Genomic DNA, 24,922 nt, shown 5'->3' with positions numbered 1-24,922 from the left:
GGGCCTCTCACTGTTGTGGCCTCTCCCGTTGTGGAGCACAGGCTCCAGACGCGCAGGCTCAGCAGGTGCATGGGCCCAGCCGCTCTGCGGCATGTGGGATCTTCCCCGACCGGGGCACGAACCCGCGTCCCCTGCATCGGCAGGCGGACTCTCAACTACTGCGCCACCAGGGAAGCCCAAAACCCCTTCTTTTGATACCACCCAATTGTTTTTCTGGAAGATATTTTCTTCTAGACCCTTCTGCCCTCCTGCTCTGCTTTTTAATCTGCTGCACAGCTGTTGTACTGGAACTACTGGAACTGCACTGATCTAGCTTGGATCCGTTTTTTTCTGGATACCATATATTTCTCCTCTGGCTTCCTCCCCTCCCTCCCTCACTCCCTTTTCCTCTCTTCTTCTCTCCCACTTTTCTCTCTTTCTGTATATCCTCAGATAAGATGGTTGGACAGGGTATAGAATAAGTTTAAGTAAGTTTTCTCCTAAAATGAAGACACTGTTCTCTACATTCAGTTATTTCTGTTGAGAGATCTGATGTTGATCCTAGTCTCATTCTCTGTTTTTTTGTGTTCAGTTTTTGTTTCTTGGAAGTTTTTGGATCTTCTGTTTTACCCTGATGTTCTAAAATTTTACAACTAGGTGTCTAGGTGAGCATTTTTTTATTCACCATGCTGGGTACTCAGTGGGACCTTTAAATATGAGGACTCATGTCCTTCAGTTCTGTGAAATTCTCTTATTTATTTTATAATTTTATTTCCTTCATTTCCTCTGTTTCTTATTTTGATATTTCTATTAATCAGATATAAGAACAATTGGGGTAATATTTTCTGTCTCTTTTATCTTTATACATTTTTGTCTTTTAAATTTTATTTTCTAGGAAATTTCCTTTATATTTTACTTTCCAACTGAGAAGAGAAATTTACTATTGTTTTATTTTTCAGGTAGCCATAGTTTTAAGTGCTTTTAAATAGCATCCTGTTCTTGTTTTGCTTAAGCTATTACAAATTATTGTATTCTCAGAGAGATTTGAGAAATCATTCATAAAACAAGACTTGTAGGTCCTTTTTACAGTTCTGTTTTGATTCTCTGAATTTTCTCCTACTTCCAGTCTTTTCATATGAGTTTCTCTTCATGTCTTTCCTTCATGTTATAAGATCTTTGGTTCCTCATTCATATTTAAATATAAAGCAACAGGCAGATACAGTTTGAGCTTTGTGTACACAAGTGAAGCAGATCAAAAGGGAGTATTTACTCCAGGGGTGATGGGACAGTTGACGGTCCATTTGCTTTGAGACACCTAAAGGCCAGAGGTGCCAGCTTCCACAATAGTTCCCTTGGCTTTCTCCAAAGAGTTTCTGTTTCTTTAGAGTAGACCCCCTCCTTTCTCCCATTTGGAGTTACATACCTGACTACCTGGCACTTTTGCAGGCAGTTGGTGGGGGTGTGTTAAAAGTTGACTGTTAAATCTATCGAGTCTTGCCTTTTCTCCCTATATGTAGACCGCTTCCTTCTTGGCTGCAGCCGTCTCTGCGTGTACATTGTCAGCCCTGTCTCCCCCACACTGCTCAATCAATCACTGCTCTTTCTTCTGCTTTTAGTCTTCCACCAATATGTTGAAGCCTCTTGTGCCCTTTTCCATCCTGGTTAAAGAGAATTGATAACTTTTTTATTATTCCTTTAGTATTATTGGATATATTTTGGGGAGTGAAACCATAAAGGTGTATGCTTAATCAACCACCTTGAACCCGAGATTTCTATCTTAATATTATTATTTTCTAAAGCCTCAGTTATGATTTTACTACTACCTATAACACACATCAGTATAATCTCTCTCATATTCACCTATTCTTTTATTTAACCATTTTTTTAATTGAAGTCTAGTTATCATGTCCTGGCTATTGTAAATAGTGCTGCTATGAACATTGGGGTGCATGTATCTTTTCAAATTAGAGATTTCTCCAGATATATGCCCAGGAGTGGGATTCCAGGATCATATGGTAGCTCTATTTTTAGTTTTTTAAGGAACTTCCACAGTTCCATATGGAACTGTTTTCCATAGTGGCATTCCCACCAGCATTGTAGGAGGGTTCCTTTTTCTCCACACCTCTCCAGCGTTTATTATTTGTAGACTTTAAAATGATGGCCATTCTGACTAGTGTGAGGTGATACCTCATAGTATTGATAGTTTTCATTTGCATCAGTGTTGAGCATCTTTTCATGTGCCTGTTGGCCATCTCACCTGTTCTTTCAATTCCCACTCCCACTATCCAGTTCTGACTCTCACTACATCTCACCTAGGTTATTACAATTAACTGACTAGTCCTCTAGCTTGAATCTCTACCTTCTTCCATAAACCATAGCTCAAATCATGTCAGTTTCCTGCTCAAAAACCTGTAATACTCCCTACTGACTGTAAAAGAAAACCTAACTTTGCCTAGCATCGAAAGTTCTCAATAATCTGTCCTCTGAGCAATTTGATCTCTGTCATTTATCAGATTACTTCTACCTCCTAGAATATCCCTACTTCCCATCTCTACAGCTTGAAGTCTTCTTCCCCTCCCCCCTTTATTCACACCACAGCTAATGTGCTACCTCCTTCTGGAAGACATCATTGATTTGTTTACTCTCTCTCCATGCCTCTCCCTCGGTCCTCCAACTCTGAGGTCTCCCAGCCCACTGGCTGAGCCACTCTCAGAGCATCTGTCACCAAAGGCCTGTATGAGCTTCCGAGGGCAGAGACCTGTGTCATTCATGTCTCTACAACCAAGCAGAATGGCTGGCACATAATAAGAATTCAGGGATTATTTGTTCAAGCAAAATGACTGAATTTGCTTTTCTCTTTTTTTAAGAAGTAGCCACCTTCCACGATTGCCATGCAGACCTCTCTGCCCACTGAATTTAGAGCTTGGCAGATGATAGTATTTGCATATTATTTGGTGAATGATTGGATGTTATTACTACCTTGTTTTTCCTTAGGGAAACTTTAAAGCCCTGCAATTTATCACCTTAGTATCAACCAGGTAAATCTAATTTATGCTAAAATAATAACGGAAAAGGGCTAAAATTCAGGCTCTCGGGACGTGGTGAGCATTTGAACAGAGGTTGTTTAGAAACCCAGCCTTTATTATCTCAGAAGACCCCAGCAGTCAGCCATTAGCCTGGCTGGGCCCCTGCCTACCTGGATAATGGAGCTGGAGAGACCAAGAGTCAGGGGGAGAGAGGGAGAGCCAGAGACAGACAGTACCAGTGGGACAATGTTTAAATAACCAGGCTGCAGCCCTATGAAACAAGGAAGGTGATCACCGTACAAACAGCTAGTAGTGACTAACGTGGAGGTATTTAGGAAGGCAGTGGGTCTAGGGAATTGAGTAAGTCCAAGGGGACAAGACAAAAATGGAAACATGAATAAATACTGGGAATTATTTCAGTCTTTCTATTTCATCTACATGGAGTGTATCAATCATTTTTTTTTTTGGTTAATTAGGTCAACCTGGGTAAAAGTTTGTGCTGTTTAGTAGACCAAATTCACTAGGTAATAATTCAAGTGCCGTTTCTTGTCCTACATACCCACAAACTCTCTGAGCTGGGCAGATCCTTTTTAATTGGATGTACTTGGAGGGAAAATAGAAGCAGAATGCACTAGTATGTTTGTATGTTCATGCATACATGCATGTGCATATATGCACACCCCCTAGATACTGGATCAGACATGCTTTAAAGGTATCCTTTTTCCTATCATTCATCCTTCTCCTTACAAGCCAGAAGCAGGTTACCCAGGCTTCTTTCCTAAGATGCCCTATGGCATTCCTTCAACAATCCAGGGCTATTTGAAAGTTTGTGGCCACTCACAATTTTAACCCAGGGGGTTTTTCAAGTAAAGAGCCAGAGAATTGGACTGTTGGGGAAAAGTCTCTTGTGTAGAGTGCCAGGATGGGAAGGAGACTTTCTAGTTTCTCTACTTTTCTCCCTTGGGTTTTCTAGGTATGATCCTGTTGTGGGCCCTGGGGACCTGGAGCCAGGAAAGGGGTTAGCAAAGGTTCCCCATCAGTGTTTCTCAGGGATTCCTGACAGAGCCCATCAGAGCTGCCTTTTATCACTGCTGCATGCTTTAGTGAGTCTGTCACGGCTCTCAGACATCGTGTTCCCTGCTGGATTAATTCTGACTGCATTCAGACTCAGGATGTGGGCCACAGGGAGGGAAGGGGCAGGGTGGGGAGAGAGGGAGAGGGAAGTGGGATGGGGAGAGGAGGGAAATAAGGTGGGGAGGGAAAAGAAACTTTGAAAGTACCAAGTAAAAAACCTAGGAAGAAAAAGAAATTAATTTGCAAAATTAAGGAATATAGTTTGGACAAATTAAAGCTAAAAATCTGAAAAGAGAACAAGGGACCAAAAAAAAGGGGGTAGGCCCAAAGTCTCAGAATGTGAGGGACATTCAGTATGGGAGCAGAGAGACTCAAGCTCCAGGCTAGTTCTGTCAGAGGTGGTTTATTCTTTTATTTATTTATTTACTTTTGGCTGCGTTGGGTCTTTGTTGCTGTGCGGGGGCTACTCTTCATTGTGATGCACGAGCTTCTCATTGCAGTGGCTTCTCTTGTTGCGGAGCACAGGCTGTAGGTACGCAGGCTTCGGTAGTTGTGGCATGTGGGCTCAGTATTTGTGGATTGCCGGCTCTGGAGCGCAGGCTCAGTAGTTGTGGTGCATGGGCTTAGTTGACCACGGCATGTGGGACCTTCCCAGACCATGGCTCGAACCCGTGTCCCCTGAACTGGCAGGCGGATTCTTAACCACTGTGCCACCAGGAAAGCCTGTTTTATTTTTTTAGAAGATTATAAAGCAGACCGATCATTCACTGATTCACTCTCTTACTTGGAGCACATTAAGTAAGGGCCGATGACGTGTGGGCCCCATGCCAGCACACACTTGGAGAAGTTCTCATATACTCAGTTCTGCCATAGCTTACTTGAAGAACTACAGAAGGAAATTCAGTTCACCACAGCCTCAGTTTTACCCTCTGTAAAACGTATACCCAAATCAAACCTACTAGAAGAGCACTTTGGCATTCCCTCAGTGAAAGCAGTTTTCAAAAGAAAAGGACTGCTGGCTTGACGCGTGATGAACTCCAGGTGTAAAAGTGCCTGTGCATCTTCCTGCTAGAAAGCCCCTCCTCATCTGGGCTGGCTGACACTCCAGTCTCTTCCAGGGCTATGGTTATGGTCTCTCAACTGAGAGACGAGGACAGACATATGAGATGTCTGTCACTCTGAGTGAGCATCTTGAGGGCAGACACTGAGCCTAATTTATTTCTATTTCCTCTCTGCACGTGAAACCTGATATTTAGTAAGTGCTTGGTTACTTTTGTTCATTGTTGGAGAGGGATCAGGAAAGGCATCAGAGAATCCATGACTGTGAGCTAGGCCTTGTAGCATTAATGTATAGGCTGCATTTGGCATACAGAAGGTACTCAATAAAGGAAGCTTTCCTTAGTAAGTCTGTGGAGAGGAAAAGAAGAGTAAGGCAGAGGGACTGCGAAATAAAATGCATGCCGAGTTCAAGGAACAGAGTTAGCACAAGTGTGGCTAGATAGGTGTCCCCCAACCTTTTGTGTTTGTAAGAATGGCTAGAGGAGCTAGTTTTGATGTGCAGAGTCCTGAGGTCTCTACGCTTGAAAAGCCCTGAGGGCCAGCGAGGATATCTGCATTTTAAGAAAACACTACCAGTTTATTTTCTTACAGGTAGTCTGCCAACCACACTTGGAGAGCACAGGCCTGGGGATGTGGGAAGTGGGGGCGGTGGGAGTGGCTTGAGTGTGTGGAAAGATGAAGCTGGGGTTGGTTGAGAAGAGTCTGGACTCTGTCCAGGAGGGGAGCCCTCCAGGGCTTCTAAGCAGGGGAGTGACAGGGCCTGATCTGTGATGGAAATCAACTGTTCTTACTAAAGCTCAGGGCATTTTCTCTTTGCTTCTGCTCCATTAGATGTCATTGCTTCAAGGGCCCTGAACAAATAACGTTGCATTAAAGCCTCCAGGTTTTGTAGGACCCAGAGTTCCAGTTACCAGTGGAATGTGAAGTTCACAGGCCGTGTTCAGGCTTGCAAGGAGAGGATTAATTAGGTAAAAAGGCAGTTGCACACATAAGTGGGTGCCCACACCCCAGTCTGGCCTGGTGTTTTGGTGCACTCGTTCAGGCATACAATACTCTTTTCAGTTCTAAGCGCCACCTCTTGAAACAAGTTAAAAAGCGAGTTCCAAGTGAGATGCCCAAGTGCTGTGTTTTACACAGACTAATGATCAACAGCTTTCTGTTTTTACGGTCCTGGCAACCACACTGGGCTCGCACTGCTAAGGATACCATAGAAAAGAATCCCGCGTTTCACATCTGACTACATAGCTAAGTGCAGAAAATTATGTTTTAGGTTAAAAACAAAAGTGATGAGTTTACTGAAATTATTGGTTTCTAAAAATTTGTGCCTATGGGTTTTTTTTTTAACATTTAAAAAATGCCATATGTTTCACTGTGTTGGGACAGTGAAATTAAAATTAACATTAGTAAAGTACTTTACCCTTTGAAAAGTACTTTCACATGTTATATCTCTATTGATTCTTAAAATAGTCTTGTGAGATAGGTATTATCATTATCCCCATTTCACAGATGAGAAAACGAAGTGTAAGTCTTACTGATTTGTTTAAATCCATACAGCTGGAAATTGTGGCTCCAGAACCCATCTCAGGTCTTCTGATTCCAAGATCCGTGATTTCACAGTTGCTGCAGGAACCCTGGCAATCAGTGGGAATGCAGATATGTCCGTTATCCCCCTCACACCTCAACACTCTCCTGTAGCTCAGCTTCACAGCTAGTTGCCTCAACATTTTGTTCATTTCAAATATCTTTGACAGAGAGGTGAGTGAGGTCATGAAAACTATGTCTATGTTGATGGTCAACTAGATTGGAAACAAGATTGCTTTTGAGAATGAAACTATAAAGTTAGCTCTGGTAGACAAGCGATATCCCAAATCACCTTATAGGTATTAATAGAATGGCTCCCAAACCTGTAAGATGTTGTGACACATCTAAGAAATTATATGGCAAGCAGAAAGGGGAGTTGGTCATCATCCCAGAGACAAATGTGGCAAGACCCACTTGAGCTCAGCTTAGAGGAAGATGTGGCCCAGTGACTTGACCCATACAGGTCCAGTGGCATGGACCCCTTTGCTGTGATAATAGATACTTCTTAAAATTTGGACCAAAACCCCTAACCCCCTTGTGTTGTTTCCATGCTCACTGAAGTAATTCTGAGATTTGACTTCCCTACTTAAATGTCTGTGGGATCTGAGAGATACAAGCCCCAGGCTCTCCAGGTGAGCCCCAACCTGGGTCCTGGCCAAGCACTCACTTGCCCTTTTGAAGCATCCAGAGCAAGTCCTGGAGGTGCCGTCCATAGCTCCAGAATAGGCCTTAACATTTGTGAAGGCCAGCACTAGTCCATGGCTGCTTGAATGGGCCTCCGGTTTTTAAATCAGCGACTTAAAGTGAGAAACTGATTTTTCCATTATGCTTCAAAAAAAAAATTTCCCACCTCCCATCTCTGTTGAGCCATTCTGAACTTGCTGCCATTCCTACAGTGCATTTTGTTCACTCTTAGAGAACTTTAGACATGGCTTTCTCCCTTTTCTCTCTTGTCTCCATCTTGCTTTTTACCTGCATGATCCCCACTCATTTTTTCAACTTTGTATTTAAGTAACTTTACAGAAAAGTTGCAAAGACAGTACAGTGAGTTCCCTTAGATCCTTCACCCAATTTCTCTATTATTACCATCCTAACAACCAACTTCAATAATCAAAACTAAGCAACTAGCATCATTACAATACTATTAACTAAACTATGGACTGTATAGATTTCATCAGTGTTTCCACTAATGTCCTTTTTCTGCTCCAGGAGTCAATCCAGGATCCCACATTGCATTCAGTTGTCATGGATCCTTGGTCTTCTTAATCTGCAACAGTTCCTTAGTCTTTTCTTGACCTTAACACTTCTGAGGAGTATTGGTCAATTATTTTATAGACTGTCCCTCAATTTTTATTTTTCTGATGTTTTCCATTTGGGGACAAGAATACCACAGAAGTGATATGTCCTTCTCAGTGTATCATACTGGGGATGCATAACATCAAAATATCTTACCACTAGTGATGTTAACATTAATCACTTGGTGGTATCTCCTGGGTTTCTTCACAGTAAAGGCAGGTTTTTTTCATCTTTGTGACCAATAAATATATTGGGGGTGATACTTCGAGACTGTGCAAACACCTTGTTTCTCTTCAAACTTTTGCCCACTAATTTTAGCATCCATCACTCGCTCTTGGCCTGAAAAATTATTGCTGTGGTGTTCTAATAAAGATTTTCTATTTCCCTAACTGCTTCTACATTTATTATTTGGAGTTCTTCTGTAAGGAAGAGCTGCCCCTCCTGCCTCATTCATTCAATTATTGATTTATATCAGTATGGATTCATGGATATTTATTTTGTTCTATGAGTTATAATCCAATACAATGACTGTTTGTTTTGTTGCTGAAAGTTTTCCAGCTTTGGCTGCAGGTTGGCCACTTTGCCATTTCAACACTACCCAGCCTTTTTTGGGTACTTCCTTGCTTCTCTAGCAGCATGAGATGCTCCTGTCTCAACCTGTATTTATCCCACCCCAGCCCTGGAATCAAACACTTTTCTAAGAATCCCTAATTCTTTAGATTGGAGAATGGGATGTAAAAACCAAAACTTAGGTGGTGGGTTTGCTCACTGTTACTGGGATGTCACTGCTTCTAGTCCCTCTCAGCAGACAGAGCTAGGAAATCTATGGATGAATACTAGGAACATACTAGGTATGTATTCACATCTATATTTATTTCTGTATCTCTCTCTTCTCTCTATATATATATATATATATATATATATATATAGAGAGAGAGAGAGAGAGAGAGAGAGAGATATGTATGTGTGTGTATATACGTATATTATAGTAAATATATATATATATTTTAAACCATGAGTTCATACGGATACCTCTGACTCTTATCCAAAACCATAGATTTCATTCTAGCCTTCCCTCTTTCCTTATTTGTAACTTATTACTCTGACAGTGAAAAGCCTGACTTTCATTATCTACAGTGTATTAAAGTATTTGTTCAACCCTAGTATATACACAAAGTAGTTTCAGAATTGCTAATCTGTATCCCCATGAAAAATAAGTTTACTAACTGGAATGCAGTATTTGTGTATAGTTCTTTTTGCCATTAGTTTTACAGTATCCAGCCAAAATACTGATTTCCAAAGTAACTTAGTTTTTTTCTTTCCCACTCCATTATGGTTCTGTTATTCATTTGCAATATGGTTAGGTTCAGTTGTTATAGTTTTTTTTTTTTTAATAAATAAATAAATTTATGAATGGGCGGAAGGTGTTTGAAGCGACAGCCAGGTGGTGTGCTGGCAAACCAGCTCTATGAAAACATCACTTTTTCTCAGTGTTCTGATTTGTTTATATTATCTGTTTCTTTGGTAAATACTCCCTTCATGCCCAACTTCAAGATGCCAGTTTGAATGCACTGGATACACAGGTGGGAACAGAATCAACTTTCACAAGTATGAGCCAACTGTGGCACCTCACAGATGACCCTGAGGTCCTTCTATTCTGTAGGTCATAGTAATTTCCACCTCAATCTTATGCCACGGTTCCAGTGGAATTGTGATGCCCAAATCCTAGTACATTCACGTTAGAGGTAAAGAGAAAACAGAGGCATAATCAGTTGTGGGAGACACGCTGAGCCTGACATGAAGGTTTAACTTAGGAGATACGAGTCCAAGCAGGTCGGACACGCCCAAGTCTCTCATATGTATGCATCTCTCCCCTGCTGACCCCTTCACCTTTGCCCCTTAATGATAATTTGGGTGAGTATAGAATGCCTCACTGACAGTTAATTCCTTGACTGTATTTTCCCCATATCTTTTGGCATTTTCTCCCTTCAATTTCCTTCCCTTTGCTGCGAAATAGCAAGACACATTTCATGTATAGACACATGCACCCTAGCAACTGCAAGTTCTTGCTACATCTCTGTAAAAGACCAACAGTTGGACTTTCCTACTGTCGCAGACATTGTCCTCACTGATTTCATTCTGAAATTCACAATATCCATGGGCCCTGTTCTTTCTATTCCTCATCTACCTTAACTTTCTAATTCCAGTCTCTCTGTACTGCATCGTAAACAAACTCATCAATATTGTATTCCAAGTTCATAATTGGCTCTTCAGCTGTATCTTCTCCTTGATGGAAAGAATATCTTGAGTGTATTAATGAAAGTATTATTTTTTACCTGTAAGGTGTTTGCCTAATTCATTGCTAAAATCCTATATACTTCTGCAGTATAATCCCTTTTGCTGTTTCCAGAATTTATTTTCCTTCTTTATTTTTTTTTAACATCTTTATTGGGGTATAATTGCTTTACAATTGCTGCTTTTAATATGCTTTCTTTGTATTTAATTTTTCAGTTGTTATAGTTTGTATTCCATTTGGGGCTCTTCCTTCATCCTGGTTCATTTTTTTAAATTTTATATATAGTAAAATTTTCTTTGTGAAGTATAGTTCTATGGGTTTTGACAACTGCATGTTATGCATTTTTAAGTTGTTTTCTATGTTCATAAAACTGACATTTTTTTTCTATCTGTATATATCTAGGCATTTCCATTTATTTTTCATACTGTTTTAGAACTTTATGGATTGGTCATTCCTGAGGGAGAGAAGTTTCAGCGTCTCTGTGTTTCACATCAGAAGGGCCCAAGTTGCGGAGCCAACTTGTGTCTGTAATGCAGCCACTGCTTCAAATTTGGTCAAATCATGACTTTGCATCACCTAAGGAACCCAGGTCTGCACAATCAGATTGGCTGTGCTGTCAGTCTATATCGTCTCTTAAGACATCAAACAGCTGATGGGGGGAGGGTTTTTGGGACCAGGGTTGAGAGAGAAAGAAATATTACAGGCTGGCAGCTGCAGTGCTTCCTTTCTCCTTTTTTTCTTTTCCTTCCTTTCTTCAGATAACAACTACCCACTACCTACCATATTCCAGAAGTTGTGCAATGATGTTTAAGGCCCAGGACCCGGCTTCAAGAGTTTCACATCAAGTAAGGAAAATTGAAAATACACCACAGTGTGAATGGCATCCCCTGTGGTTGAGAAACATGATAGCCTGAAACAATTATTAAAATGGGGAGTAGGTGCTATGATAAGGGTAAACACCAAGTGATACGGGTCCTTGGTTAACAGGCACCTCTCACATGCTGGGGAGGTGAGGTGGGCAAGGAGGGCCAGAGGAGTTAACACTTGAGCTTAGCTTTGCAGGACAAATAGAAGTTTGGTGCAAGAGTCAGTAAAGGTACTCCAAGCAAGGGCACCACATACACAAAGACCTAGAGAAGTGAATGATCTGGAATGATCTAAGGAAGCTCTATATGGTGAGGGAGGGAATAGGGTCAGGAGTGGGAAATGGTAGGATCATATTGAGGAGATACTTGCTAGGGACCGTGTGAAAGGTTTTGTGTGCTTTGCTAAGGAGTTTGATTTCATCCTAAAAGTGGTGAGGTCACTGAACAATTTCAGGAGGAGAGACGGATGTGGCATGATCAAATTTGCCATTTCTAAAGGTGCCTCCATCAGGAATGTGGAAAATGGACCAGTGATGGAGACAGATGGGAAGTAGGGAGATTAATCAAGAGGCTTTTGCAATATGAGAAATGATGCATGTCTGGATTAGGGCACTTGCAGAAGGGACTGAATGCTGGTAATGAATTCTGGGGAGACTTTAGATGTGGCACTGCAAGAGTTAGTGACCACTGAACGAAAATAGTGAAGAAAAAGGAGGCACCAGAGATGATTCCCAAGTTCTTCTGACAGCTAGATAGATCATGGTGTTACTCACTAAGGCAGTTTGATTTCAGACTAACTTTTTTTTTTGATTTATATCAGACAGATATAAAAAAGAGAGAGAAAGAAGCAGATTTTTTTCTGCTAAATAAGTGGGGTTTTGCTAATATTACTCATATTCATTGAGGAGGAATCAAATAAGAAAGTTTCACTGCTCCATGCCATCATTCTTAGACCCCACTGTAGAATAAAGGAGATGATTCCGTCCCAAGGGAGAGTAGAAAGTTACAGTTTCAGGAAAGTTTGAGTTTGGTGTGTTGAGGCAACTTCATGGGAAAGTGGTCAGTGTGCTTACACAGAGCCTTGTACTCAGAAGGGCCTCTTGCTTGGTTTTAATCTCTGTGGCCGCCATCTTGAAAGTCTGTCTTTGAATCTGTGTTTTGTAAATGAAGTTAGACTGGACGATGAAGCATAGACTGGAGGCTTGGAGTCTCAGCTCACATGTGGTCCTGCCCACCTCTTCCTGCCTGGGATAAGTTCTCAGCTGTGCATTCCTTTGAACCCTCGTGCCCTAGTTTCCCCCAACCTTCCCCTCCCCATACCTGCTCCTCAGTTGCCTTCTGCCCCAGGTTGGGGCCTGAGCATAAATATGGGGTGGGTTGGGGTACAGCATGTACCCACCCTGCATCTCAGAGAAGGGCAAAGCAGTGGCTGTCCCCACCCTAGGCTGGCAGGTCCACAGAATTTCAGCAGAAACCTGGACAGGGGCCTCTAGCCCATCCCCTAGTGTGTCTTGGTGTAGAGATTACAACTCCTTGGGTGTCACCTTTCTGCTGTGGGTATGAAAAAGGGAGATTGACTCCCTGACTCCTGACTGGGACCCTCCCTGCATTTTCACTTTGCACTGAACTCTGCAAATAATAGAGCCTACCCCTGGGTGTGTTGACCAATGGCAGAAAATGGTGGGTGGAATTGTTCCAACTCATCATGCATCCTCCAGAAACTAGGAACTTTCTTGACCTGTCAGAGGAAGAACAAGACATTCAAGGAAGGGTCAAAGAGGGTGCAAAGCAGAGACCAGGTCAGGAATGAACCCATTGCCACAGACTTCTGGAAGAGACTCAAGCCCCTTCTTTTCGGGACCAGAAGGGCATGGTCCTGACTCTTACTGATTGTGGCCAGACTTTTAGGGGCTGGGCTGCACACACGCAATAACCAACAAATCATTTTTAAAACATACAACTACTCACAAATGAGTACGCAAGTAAAAATGTCAAAATCTGAATAAAGTCAATGATTGATATATCAAAGTCAGTTATTAAGATATTGGTAAGATATCTTTAAGATATTGTACTACAGTTAGGCTAGATATTGTGTTCCAGTTAGGGGGAAATCTCTGTATTATTTCTTACAACCCATGTGAATCTATAATTAACTCAAAATAAAAAGTAAACAAAAATATGCCAATCATGTGCTATCGTTTCAAACGTACCGTTAGCATCTAAACGCAAAATACTAAAGAATAGCCATCCAACCTTATATTTAAGACAAATCAGCCTTTACGTGCTTTAGGCAAGAGCCTGGGTTTCGATAACTATGATTCCGCCTCAGGTGCAGTACCAGTTATTGGTATCCTTTCAACATTCCAGACTGTATAGATCCATTAGGCTTCAACTGCTATGACAGAGATACTTGATTTTATTAATTCTTCGTTCGAGTATTTATATATGGGGCACTCATTTTGGGCCAGGTATCAGGCTAAGCACTTGGGGTACAAAGATGAAGCAGGGATCGCCTTTGTGCTTGTAGATATTCCAGGCAAGAGGAGAAGTCAGATGGACCCACAGTTAACCACTACAATGCTCATGATAGATGCTGTAATAAAGGTAAGAAGAGGGGTCCATGGAGGACAAGTGGAATTGGGGAGGGGAGGTTCAGGCAAGTTTTCCTAGAGGAGGTAATGTTAGAGGAAAATCTTAAAGAGTAAGTAGGAGTTAGGTGAACACAAAAGAGAAGAAAAGGTTTCAGTCAGGGAAGACAGGAATTGGGCAGGCTGGGAAGCATGAGAAAGTGTGGTGCTTTGAGGAAGGGCAAGGGAATGCTGGAGCGCAAGATACAGGTAGGTGGGCCATGGGCGAGCCAGGCTGGAGAGGTGGGCTGGACCAGAGCAGGGAGCACTTGTCCCCTTAACCAAGGGAGCTGGGAGCCACTCATAAACTTTAAGTAAGGCAGTGACATGACTGATCCTGTCTTCACCTCTCCTGGATAAACAAGGACAAGGCTTATGGATTTTTTTTTTTTAAGGAATAAGAGAATCAGCGGGCTCTATGATTCATTTTCTTAGTCCTTCCTTATCCCAGGCAGAGGTTCATAGGTAAGGTGCTTCTCAAATTGCGCCCACCAAGCCTCAAATGATTCCACTTCCTAGTTGATGAATCCAACCAATAGAAGGCAAAGAAGATGAATCTGGGTTCTGAATCTGAGTTGGAGAGGTAGTGGGGAGGCTCCTACAACATCACCAGCCCAGTATCTCTGTCTTCCTCTCAACTCCCCTTTCTTCCTCATGGCCTGTGCCCTGAGGGCTACTCCCCGAAACCCAAAGAAGTGGGGTGGGGGAGGTTAAGGTGGGGCACGGCTGGTTTTCTGTTGCTGTGACCAAAAGTCCTAGTAAATCCCTGGTAACTCATGAAAGAGAAAGCAAATAATATATTGAGAGCAAAACAAGCCAGCACACTACCTGTCTCTCAGCTTGCCATGACAGCTCTGGCATTTGACTCTGCTCTACTCAGTCCCCGGAACATTGATTCCCCTCCGTGGAAGAATCTCATCGCTAAATACCCTTCCAGGATGTGTGGGAAACTCCTTCCTCTTAAATGGCTGACTGAACAAATTTAACGGAGGCTGTTACCCACTGAGTTCGGTATCAAAGCACTAAGGTCAAGTTTTCCTTGAGTTTTTGCTTTTATCTGGAGTCTCTTGCCTCCTGCCCTCCACTGCCATCAGCTTCACAATATCAGACAGATGGCGTCTGGACAGCTCCAGGATCCACGTTTCTCAGCCTAACACACGAGGAGGGTAGGGGGAGAAAGGATGGAGGGAGTTGACGAATGTAGGGGTTTCCTTCGGGACTAAATGGGGCCTGTGCTTGCATCAGAGAATCTTATATCGTGGAAAAATGGAGTCTCTTAGAACTCAGTGTCAATAGACAGATTCCATTTGTCTGAGACTTAAGGAGTGTGCAAAATCAAGCATGCAGCATGGGTAATGGAAATGGCCTTGGATTACTCTATTTTCCATTTCTCTGTCCTAGCTGTACCTCTGACCCAAACTTTTACTAATATAACTACCACTTATAGAGTACCCACCAAGGTACTCTATAAATATATATGTAAAATAATGGTCAAGGCATTGGAACTGACCAATCAGAATAAGTGCTAACTGTAAACAACTGGTATAGTTGCACCAGATGACCCACTAAGAATCACATACTGAGAGAGATACTTCATATATATTATTTTGAATTTTCACAGATAAAGAAAGTGGGATTCAGAGTATCCAAGCTCATACAGCTTAAGACTGGATCCAAATCCAGATTGATCCCACAATCTTGCTTTTTTATGTCATCCTCCCCCTAGGGTACATTTGTCTGTAGGCAGCCTCAAGGGAATCTGGAGAATGACTCCTTAAAGTCAAAGAACACATGGCCAGTAGGAACACCTGTGCTGGCAGCGCTGGACGACAGAAGTCAGTCTCAGCCAGCTCACCTTGAATGCGGAGTAGATGGCATTGTACCAGGCTCACCTGTAATCCTGCCTCAACCTGCAATTTAGGGTTTAATTACACACTGTCTTGCATTGTTTACTAATTGTTGCAGAGGTCAATCTTATACTTTTATTCATCATTCTTCATTCAGTCATCAAATATTTTGGAGCAACTGGGCACATTCCTTCTCTGGCAGCCCTTGTGATAACCATCATGGAGGGGTAGGCCAACTCAGATAGCTAGTTAATGGCCCACTAAAGAGCAAATGAGGGCTAATTTGCCATTTTATTTTTTTTCTTTTTGGCCGTGCCATGCACCTTGCGGGATCTTAGTTCCCCAATCGGGGATCGAACCCATGCCTCCTGCAGTGGAAGTGCAGAGTCCTAACCGCTAGACCACCAGGGAATTCCCCAATTTTCCTAATAATAAATTAATGAATTAAGGTTTGCATTTGTTTTGAAAATGTTTTCAGATATTGCTTTAATAAATAAAAACTATACATTCAACAGCTAGAATTTGAAACTAGGAAGTTGGACGCACACATATTTTATTTCTAGCACCTCTGATCAAGGTAAAAAGTCTTTATCCAGACATTAGCTTTGGGAATAAGAATGTATACAAAAGCCCGTTTTCTTATTATTGCTAGTACTGTGAATTTTAATATCTAGTCTTTAATCTAGATATCTTTTTTTTTTTTTTTTTGCTGTACGCAAGCATGTGGGATCTTCTTGGACCAGGGCACGAACCTGTGTCCCCTGCATCGGCAGGCGGACTCTCAATCACTGCGCCACCAGGGAAGCCCTAATCTAGATATCTTAACTCATACATCAGAACAGCATTCTCATAAGGTATACAATCCTTGGACTCTTCTATTAATTACAGTTAGTAAGTCACCTTAGCTCTTTGAATGTATTTGGATGTCCTATTACAAAAAAACAGTCATCTGGAAGCCCACAAAAGATTCCTTGACAAAATTCAAGCATCTTCTTAATATGCCTTTCTTACTCCACTAAGAAGCCTGTAACTCATGAAACAGCTGCAGGGAAACCATAGGTTGCACTTGAAAAACCCCAGGTTTCAGAATTAGTACCACCACTTAGTTGCTAGGGATCTTAGGCAAGTTACTTGAGTTTCCATATCTGTAAAATGGAGATAATGAAACCTACGGGAAAGGGTTGCTGTGGGGATTCGAGATGACACGTACACACAGAGGCTGTGAGCAGTAAGTGCTCAATAAATGTTAGTTTATTTCTCAGGGGGTTGTTGGGAAGGTTAAATAAGTTCATAAATATAACTGAGCTCACATAGTAAGAAATTACTGTTCCACCCTTCCCACTTGAGCATTGTCTCCACTGTAGTGAATATTGGCAGTGGTTTTTCTTTATCTGTGTAGTCATCCAAACTGGACAATTCAATCAAGTCTCCACTTGGAGCCTTGTATCTGATGATCTCATTGTTGTGGGGATCTGAGAGATGAAAATATATATTGGAGCCACGACAGGACGGTTTTGCAACAGCAGCCAAAAGGCCTTAAAACGTTCTGTCCGTTGATCCAAAACTCCTACTCATAGGAATTCACCTTTAGGAAATAATCAGAATTATAAATAAAGATTTATGACAAGATGTTTAGTCAACTGTGATGCGTGATCATAATAAAAATAGAAATAATCTAAATACATGACAACAGGAGAATGGTTGAATAAATAACAACCTCTCTGAATAGCACGCAGCTGTTTAAGTTGAACTTTGGAGAAGATTTAATGACATGGGGAAAATAATCACATTTCAATGTTAAATTTAAAAAGTAGGATCAAAACGTGTGTTTACAGTGAACACAATTTTACAAAATGTTAAAGCACCAGATGAATCCGTGAAGAAACTGACCCCTAAGTTACCAAATGCATAAGAAAAAAATACAAAATATTGAATAAAAGTATCCATTTACGCTGCCCTTTTAAACATCTTCCAGTTCTGATCGATTAAAATCATATACTCGGTGAAGGTGAACTATGGATTTGTATGATGAGAAACAGAAACGAGAAGAATGACTAGAGAAAACACTGTTAACATTGTTACCCGTAGGTAGTGGGATTAAGGTAATTTCCTCCTTCTTTGTGCTTTTCCATATTTTCTAAATTTTCTTCAGTGAACATATTTTATAATGAGGAAAACAGATTTATATTAAAACAGAGGGGAGATTATCAAGTCCCTATTTCTCTTTGCCTATGTGTTAGTAATTTTCTCAGCACAATTCTTTCCAGATATCCTTCACCACCAAGGGGCCCCCTGTCCATATGATACAAATGGAGTGTCTATAACACACTAAGGAGGGAGCATCCTCTCTTCATGTCACTCACTGCGCTTCCTTCCAGTTCACTCTGCACAGTTTAGTGATATGCAACTTATATGGATCTACAATCCCTGCCTACCCACCCCCAACATAATAAATGTGACATAATAAGTGTGACTTCACATAATAAATGTGACTTCCATACTAAATGCTGCTTTCTTGATAGAGGCCCAGATAGCCCCCAAGGAAGCAAAACACCAGAGGGATTCACCATGAACAAAGTGGAGAGTAGCAGAGAGCACCTGATCACAAGCCCACACTCTGTTTTGAGATGGCTGGGCGGTTAGAGTGGGGTGGGGATGGTAGTGATAGGGAAACTAATAAAAAGGGGAAGGGAGAATTAGGCAAGGAACTTGCTCCAGGCAAAGGTAGAGAGTTCAGAGATACAATGTTCTTACAGGGGTAATAATAATAAACACAATTATGTTAATACAAAGAGCCATCAAAACAATAAACACATGTGAGTTGCCAACAGTGTGCTTGGTGCTGCCGCAGAATTAAGCCCTCTCGGTTAGGCTGTGAGCTGCATTCTGTCTGAACTCTGTGGGAAAGATGAGCAGCCCCACGAGCAGCCTGGGATGGAGGGAAGTACAGGCCATGGGGTCTTTCTCCTGGCTAAATAATGTTGGTAAGGACTTCAACCTTCTTTGTTTTCTGTTGTGCTCTGACTGGTTGACTCAGGGTTCAGGGGACACCCAAAGGCCAGAATGGAGGAAATCAAGAGTCCTAGGAGAAAGTCTTTGGAAGAAGACAATGGGAAGGGGTAAGAGACATCTTTGAGATGTTGATCAATGAATAGTATATAAAAGAATATAGAAGAATCAATATGAGAGTTTCATGCATAGTTTCCTCATTGGTATCCCACATTATCAGTGAGAGTGGTACTTGGAGTCATCTTTGAAAAACAGACAGCTCAATAATCTGCTGGGGGCTCTGGGGAGAGGGAGTGTTTTCACTGCAGTGGAAGGCTGGCTGGTCCATTCCCTTGGGAAATTGAGAGTTCTGTACCCAGGATGGGCCCCAGGCCTGTACTTGTGAGTTGTGCCCTAGAGGAGGATGGACGGTAAGAAGGTGGAAGCTGATATGGGCATTGAGTGGAGAGAAAAATAGGCCTTGGAGAATGTTAGGGGGAGAATGTTGGAGATTAAGAGAAGGAAAGTGGGGAGGGAGGGAACTGGAGAAGAAAGGAGTGGAAAGAATACAAGTGCATAGTTCAAGGAAGGAGTATATAGTCTTTTTCACCTTGTTGAAAATGGATCATCCCCTTTATCCACTTTCCCCTGGGGACAGACCCAAGAATCCAGGCACGTGGAGCTGAACGTTCCAGATACATCAATAAAGAAACTGGCTCATGCCTGGATTTCCAAAAGCATGAGAAAAAAATAGTACAACATATTGATTAAAGGATGTTTGTGTTGCCCTTTTAAACATCTTTGGATTCAGGTTCAATTAAAATCATATACTTGGTGTAAAGTATGCATTTTTACTGATGAGAAACTGAAGAAAATAAAGTTGAGGCCCAAAAAGGTTAGGTGACTTTCTCAGAGCCACATGGTAGCTTGCTGCCTCCCAGTGCGGCTCTCCTGACATAAAGGAGGCAGCACCTTCCTTCTCCCCCCTCCCCGCCTGCCTGTCCGCTTTCAGAACGGTTCCTTCCCACTTTGGCACAAACTCCAGCGAACGCCTGCCTTAACCCTTCTGGGTCTCGGTCTCCTCAGCCTCGGTATAAGGGTGTGGACTGGATGACCCTTCACTATGTTTCATCACTTACAGATTAAGAAGGGGACCCATTTGCCACCAACTCAGTACGTGCTTGACTTCTCAATACGGTAGAAAAGTAGTTTTTAAAACGTGGCCCTGGACACACAGCATCCGCACCACCTGAGAACTTACTAAAAATGCAAATTCTCCGCCCTACCTCAGACCCTACCGAAGCCGAAACTCTGGGCGTGGAGCTCAGCAACCTGTGTTTTAATAAGCCTGCAGGGGGTTCTGATGCAGCTCAAGTTTGAGAACCGCTACTCTGAATGCTTTTCTGCCCAACACTAAAGGGAGGGCTTAACACGCACACGCGCACGAGGACGTAACTAACTTTTCTCTGTGGCCGCTACCCCTCCCTCGCCTCCCCACCCCCCATCCTTTTCCTCGCTCTTCCATCCCGGGATGATGAATGGAGGTCAGGGCAGGGCGCTGTCAACAGAGGAGGACGCGGCGAACCCTCCCTTCCCCGACCCACCGGGTGGGTCGGTCGCGGGGAGGTAGCTTTGGGGCTGTGGTTTCCTTATAGATTTCTCGACAGCCGCTGCCCCATTTGGGGGGCGGGTAGGGGCGCGTTTAACAACAGAGTTTACTTTTAATGATTTATCCAATCATTTGTTTGCAGAATGAAGGAGACCATTAAGAAGCGGGGGGTGTCAGAAAAAGACTTGGGGAGAAGAGACTGGGCGAAAGGAGGGAAGGATAGCGTAGCAGAGCAAGGGTCTGAGGTGAAGCTAAAGAGAAATGGGGGTTCCGGGGAGCCCGTGGGTGTGGGAGAAAGGCGGAGGACTTTGCTTTTGGTACCGGAAAGAAAGTGAAGTTTGGGGAGAGCACGGGACTAAGGCGCAACAGAAAGAGAAATGGGTATTAGGAGAAAAACTGAGTTTGGGGGTACTGTTTTGGTTTTTTTTTTTCCCAGCTTCCTTTCCAAGACTTTCTTTGCTCCACTTTGCTCCTCCCCCTCTTCCCCGCCTCCTCTTCCCCCCTCCCCCTCCTCCTCCTCGAGCGGTAATGGGAGGCTCCTAGGCAGAAGCAAAAGAAGGAATTGTTTGCGAGTTCAGTCATCCAAAAAAGCTTCTTCCATATGGAGGGACCGGGTGCGCAGGGCGCGGCGTCCCCTGCCTTGTCCTCCCGCTGCTGCCGCCGCGGCCCCCGCTTCCTGCCGCAGGGACCCTGAGCCCCGGCCCGCCGGTGTCAGCCGCCGCGAGCGCACACACACTCACACTCACGCCCGCCGCAGCCGCACGCACCCGCACGCGCCCTCCCTCCCCGGCCCGCAGCTTCTCGGTCCCGGGCTCCTTTGTTGCTCCCGCGGCCGCCGCTCTCCCGTTTTGTGTGTCCCTGGGTGTCACTGTGCGGGTTGTGTGTCCGTGCGGCACCGGGCTGTGTGGCTCTCTCTGCGCCCACCGCGCCCCCGGGCCCCGGCTCACCCTTCCCAGGAGCCGGCTGCACCAGAGGTGAGTCACGTCGCTGAAGTTTGTTTTCTTTTCATAAAAAGTTGTGTTTATTTGTTGGTTTGGGGAGGGGAGGGGGCGGGAGGCGGCCGCAGGCCGGGCGATACCGAGGAAGCGCCGGCGGGTGGCTGGTGGGGACGCGCCGGCGGCGGGAGCGGGTCCCAGCGCTCGGCCCGCGGGCTCCGGCGGGGGGCTGCGGCCGAGGCGTGCGGCGGGGTGCCGGGTGGCCGCCTCCAGGCCCGGGGCCGCCGCATCTTGTTCCGTGCGGGTGCGGTCTGGACGGTCGTTCCCGGAAGCTTCCCGGTGGAAGAAGGGCCCGGACAGCCTCCCAAACTTCCCCGGAGGTTGACACCGGTCTCCGGCTCCCAGCGCGGGGCTCTGGGGAGAAACCCACAAGGGGTCGGCAAATACACAGCACCACCGCACACCCATTTGGCCTCTTAGGGGGGGAGGGTTTACCGTCTCAGAGTTTAAAAATAATAATAATAAATAAATTTTAAAAATTAAAAAAAAAAAACTAAACCCAAATGAGGGACCGAACGGACCGGGTGCAAAACAGTCCCAGAAAAGCATCCCCCGCTAGAGGGGTGGAAGGGCCGAGGCTGAAGTGAGAGTGTCCAGAGGTCCTCCTGGGGTTGTTCTCTTGGGGGTTTTTGTTGGTGTAACTGTAAGAGGTTGGGAAATGATCCTTTGGAACAAGTGGGAAGGGGCTGTGGAGAAGGGCGAGGAACCCAGGAAGAATTTTCTGCTGGATTTTTGAAGGCTCTGCTTAACTTTCAGGGTGCCCAGTGTTAGTTTGCTCTTCCAGATGGTAGGAGGATTTTGAGGGCTGGGGATGCAGGCAGACCTGGTGGAGTTTAAGGAGCCCTAGGGATTTGTTTGCTTAGTTTTGTTTTGGGTATGGGATTGCAGTGGCAGTGTTACTTGCAAGGTTGTTATGTGCCTCCAGAGATGTGGCAGTAGAGCTAAGAATACCCAAACCACACACCAATGATCCTAAACAGGCACTTTCTGGGCGTGGTGGGGTGTTCTGCCTCTCCCTCATCCCTTCTCAGCAAGTTCAAATGGGTTTGCATAAGTTTTTGACCCAGAGTTACCTCTTTGAATGGACTGAGTGAAAAGTATGTTGTGGTTTCAGGCCCTTGTGTCACCTCCAAGTGCCTTGTACCCAGCTCACATTGGTCACCTAGATCTTTGTTACCCAGAACCTTGCAAACACTGGCCATTGAATGAACGAAATTTTCAAAATTCTTGAATGCACAAACGTTTCTGATTTATTCCACAATTGGGCCCTAAGCAGGCAGCCTAGCCCTGTGATGGTTTTTCATCTCTTTGGTTACAGTCAATAAATCAATCTCCATTTTCTCAAGGGCAGCATGACAGTATTTAAACAGTCTCCTTGGACTAAGGTGGGGACGGATGCCCCCATACATCTGTCCAACCTGTTTTCTGAACTTAAAGTGAATCTGAGGCAAGAGTTTGGCCATTTTGAGGTATGTAACAGGTTTCCCAGGAACGTTTCTGAGGTCTTAGAATTGGTACTTTTTTATGGTTTCATAATTGAAATCTAGAAGGTTCCCATGGTAATCTTGAAGCACCTTGGGGTCAGTGGGACAGAGGCAGGGTGAAAACAGAAGTGGAGTTATGATTTTCCTGCAGGATGAGTTTTTGGAGCGAGTGTATGGAAAATGAAAGAAGTAAGAGTTGCCGCTTTGCTGACATTGCCTGCCCCCAACTATTGCTTAAAGTTTGGCCCTTCAGGAGGCCGGAGGCTGTCTACACCTATGAAATCTGAGGATTGAGATGTCAGACACTGTCTCATTCATCCTCTGTCAAGAGATCTCAGAAGAGGAACACTGCAAGAAACAGCTTCTCAGGAGAAATTGCCCAAGCCACAGCATTGGCTTTACTGAGGAGAGGAAGTTGATAGAGTCCAGGATAGTTGGTTCCTTGACCACAGTTGGGATGGGGTTGTGGTGGGATAGAGGGAACCCTGCTTAGCTGTTGATCGGTTGGCCAACTTGAATAAGAGGGTGATTTTTGTTCCTTTACATCCTCCAAATGGGTCCAGAGATTTTCCTTTCTTTGAAATGCTCTTTCAAATGTTTGGGCTCCTAGCTCTCTTCAGCAACTTATCTGTGGTTTCCATACCCTAAGAAGGAGTAGGAGATTTTACTCATGAGATAATTCGGTTGACTTCCCCAGGGATCCCCAGAGTATAAGCAAGGATGGTGAGAAGTGAACCTGGTGGTCACAATATTCCATGGGACCCTAGGGTTCTGAGTTCAGATTTCGACAAAGTCACCAGTATGGTTAACGAATAAGGGTTTTCCTTTCTGTGTCTTTTAAACAAGCGGATAGAAGCTGAAGAAGACCCAAGTGCACCAGATAATTGCTTCCAGTACTTTCTGTCCTCTGAGCAAGAAAGTATTAACCTGGCACCAGAAGATATTGTACATTGGGAGTTTGCTTTCTTTCCTCCAAACTCCAAGCCTTCTTGCTATCTGTGAAAATAAGGAGGAGGGTGGATGGAAATTGGGGAGGGAGAGAAAAGAAAGTGATTTGTTACATTTTTTAAAGTGTATTTACTTTAACATATGGAACTTATTGTCATCTCCATACTTCAATTCAGCAAAAGTTTATAGCACATCAGACCCCAGACTGGGAGCTTCTTTGTCCCAAGAAAATAAGCTTTCTTAGTCAAAGGATGGTTCTCCAAACGACCTTCCCCTCCCAATTTTTATTTTTTGCACAAGCATCTACTACTAATAAAAAAAAATGTGTTTTAAAGTTACCCACATTGCCATACTATAACTGTTTTCGTTCATCCATGTGCATACATACTTTTCACATAGCTCCAATAAAAGTAAAGACTCTTGTAGTCAGACAGCCCTGAAGCAGCTCTACACTTTTGACCAAAGACTCATAGGGACCAGGTATATCCAGCCACTTTGCTATTGCTGGGAACGGCCTAAGTCCTGAGAATGCTCCCACATGGAGCCTTTACATGTAATATTTTCATCATTTATGAGGCTGGATCAAATATTTGGGGCTGGAGGGTGGGATGGAAGAGGGTGTTTCTTTTTAATCTAGAAATCCATGTTTACAAAAAGCTTTCCTTTAGGAAAAGGAGGGCTCTTGCCTCCTTGGAGCCCTCAGGGTTGGAAATGGGTAGAGAAGGGGAGGTGGAATCGGGAAGTAAGACTTAAAGGATCCATCTCAAGTGGCACTGCCCTGAGGATTAGGAAACTTGGCTTGGACCCCTGGCTCTGCCTGTGGGCTCCATTCACACTGACTCAATCCACTGAGCTAATTGCTCGCTAAATCTCCATTACCACTGAGTTAGTCATTCCATGACTGAGGGGAGGGGACATTCAGGGCACGGCAATGCAAACTCCAGTGTGAAAGTGCTTGGACTGGGTCATGGAGAAAGCCTCCTGGAAGGAGGAGAGCCTGAGAGCCTCTCAGGCTAAGTCCTAGAGGCAGCGATGGGGCTGGCAGGACTGAAACGTTCTTTTACCTCTGCCCGTATGTTGTTCATTATTTTCTTGCCCAGTCTCTCCTGCCTTTCCTTTTATTATTCCGCCATCCTACCATCTTTTCCATTTCTGCCACCACCATGCTTCTTCATGCCTTTGACAATTGCTGACACATGGCTGGACTCCCCACTGCCTCCCCATCACCCCCCTACCCTCACCCCCCC

At 43.8% G+C, this 24,922-nt stretch overlaps 1 protein-coding gene across 5 annotated transcripts in view; it reads left to right on the top strand.

Moving 5' to 3' along the window:
• The window catches only part of BOC (BOC cell adhesion associated, oncogene regulated), a 230,550-nt gene that overhangs the window by 130,123 nt on the left and 75,505 nt on the right, over nucleotides 1–24,922 (top strand). For 4 of the 5 annotated variants that reach the window (XM_024735416.1, XM_024735415.1, XM_024735413.1 and 1 more), the window contains exon 1: nucleotides 21,027–21,222. The exons of the other annotated variant lie outside the window; for it this stretch is intronic. The gene's annotated coding sequence lies outside the window, so the exon portion shown is untranslated. Of the gene's footprint in view, nucleotides 1–21,026; nucleotides 21,223–24,922 lie in introns of those variants that run through there. 5 annotated transcript variants of the gene reach the window in all.

The sequence above is a fragment of the Neophocaena asiaeorientalis genome, unplaced genomic scaffold (assembly GCF_003031525.2).
Source record: "Neophocaena asiaeorientalis asiaeorientalis breed wild unplaced genomic scaffold, Neophocaena_asiaeorientalis_V1.1 scaffold136, whole genome shotgun sequence".
Lineage (NCBI taxonomy): Eukaryota > Metazoa > Chordata > Mammalia > Artiodactyla > Phocoenidae > Neophocaena > Neophocaena asiaeorientalis.
The sequence above is the reverse complement of the archived record's forward strand: the minus strand, read 5'-3'. Positions and strand labels throughout refer to the sequence as shown.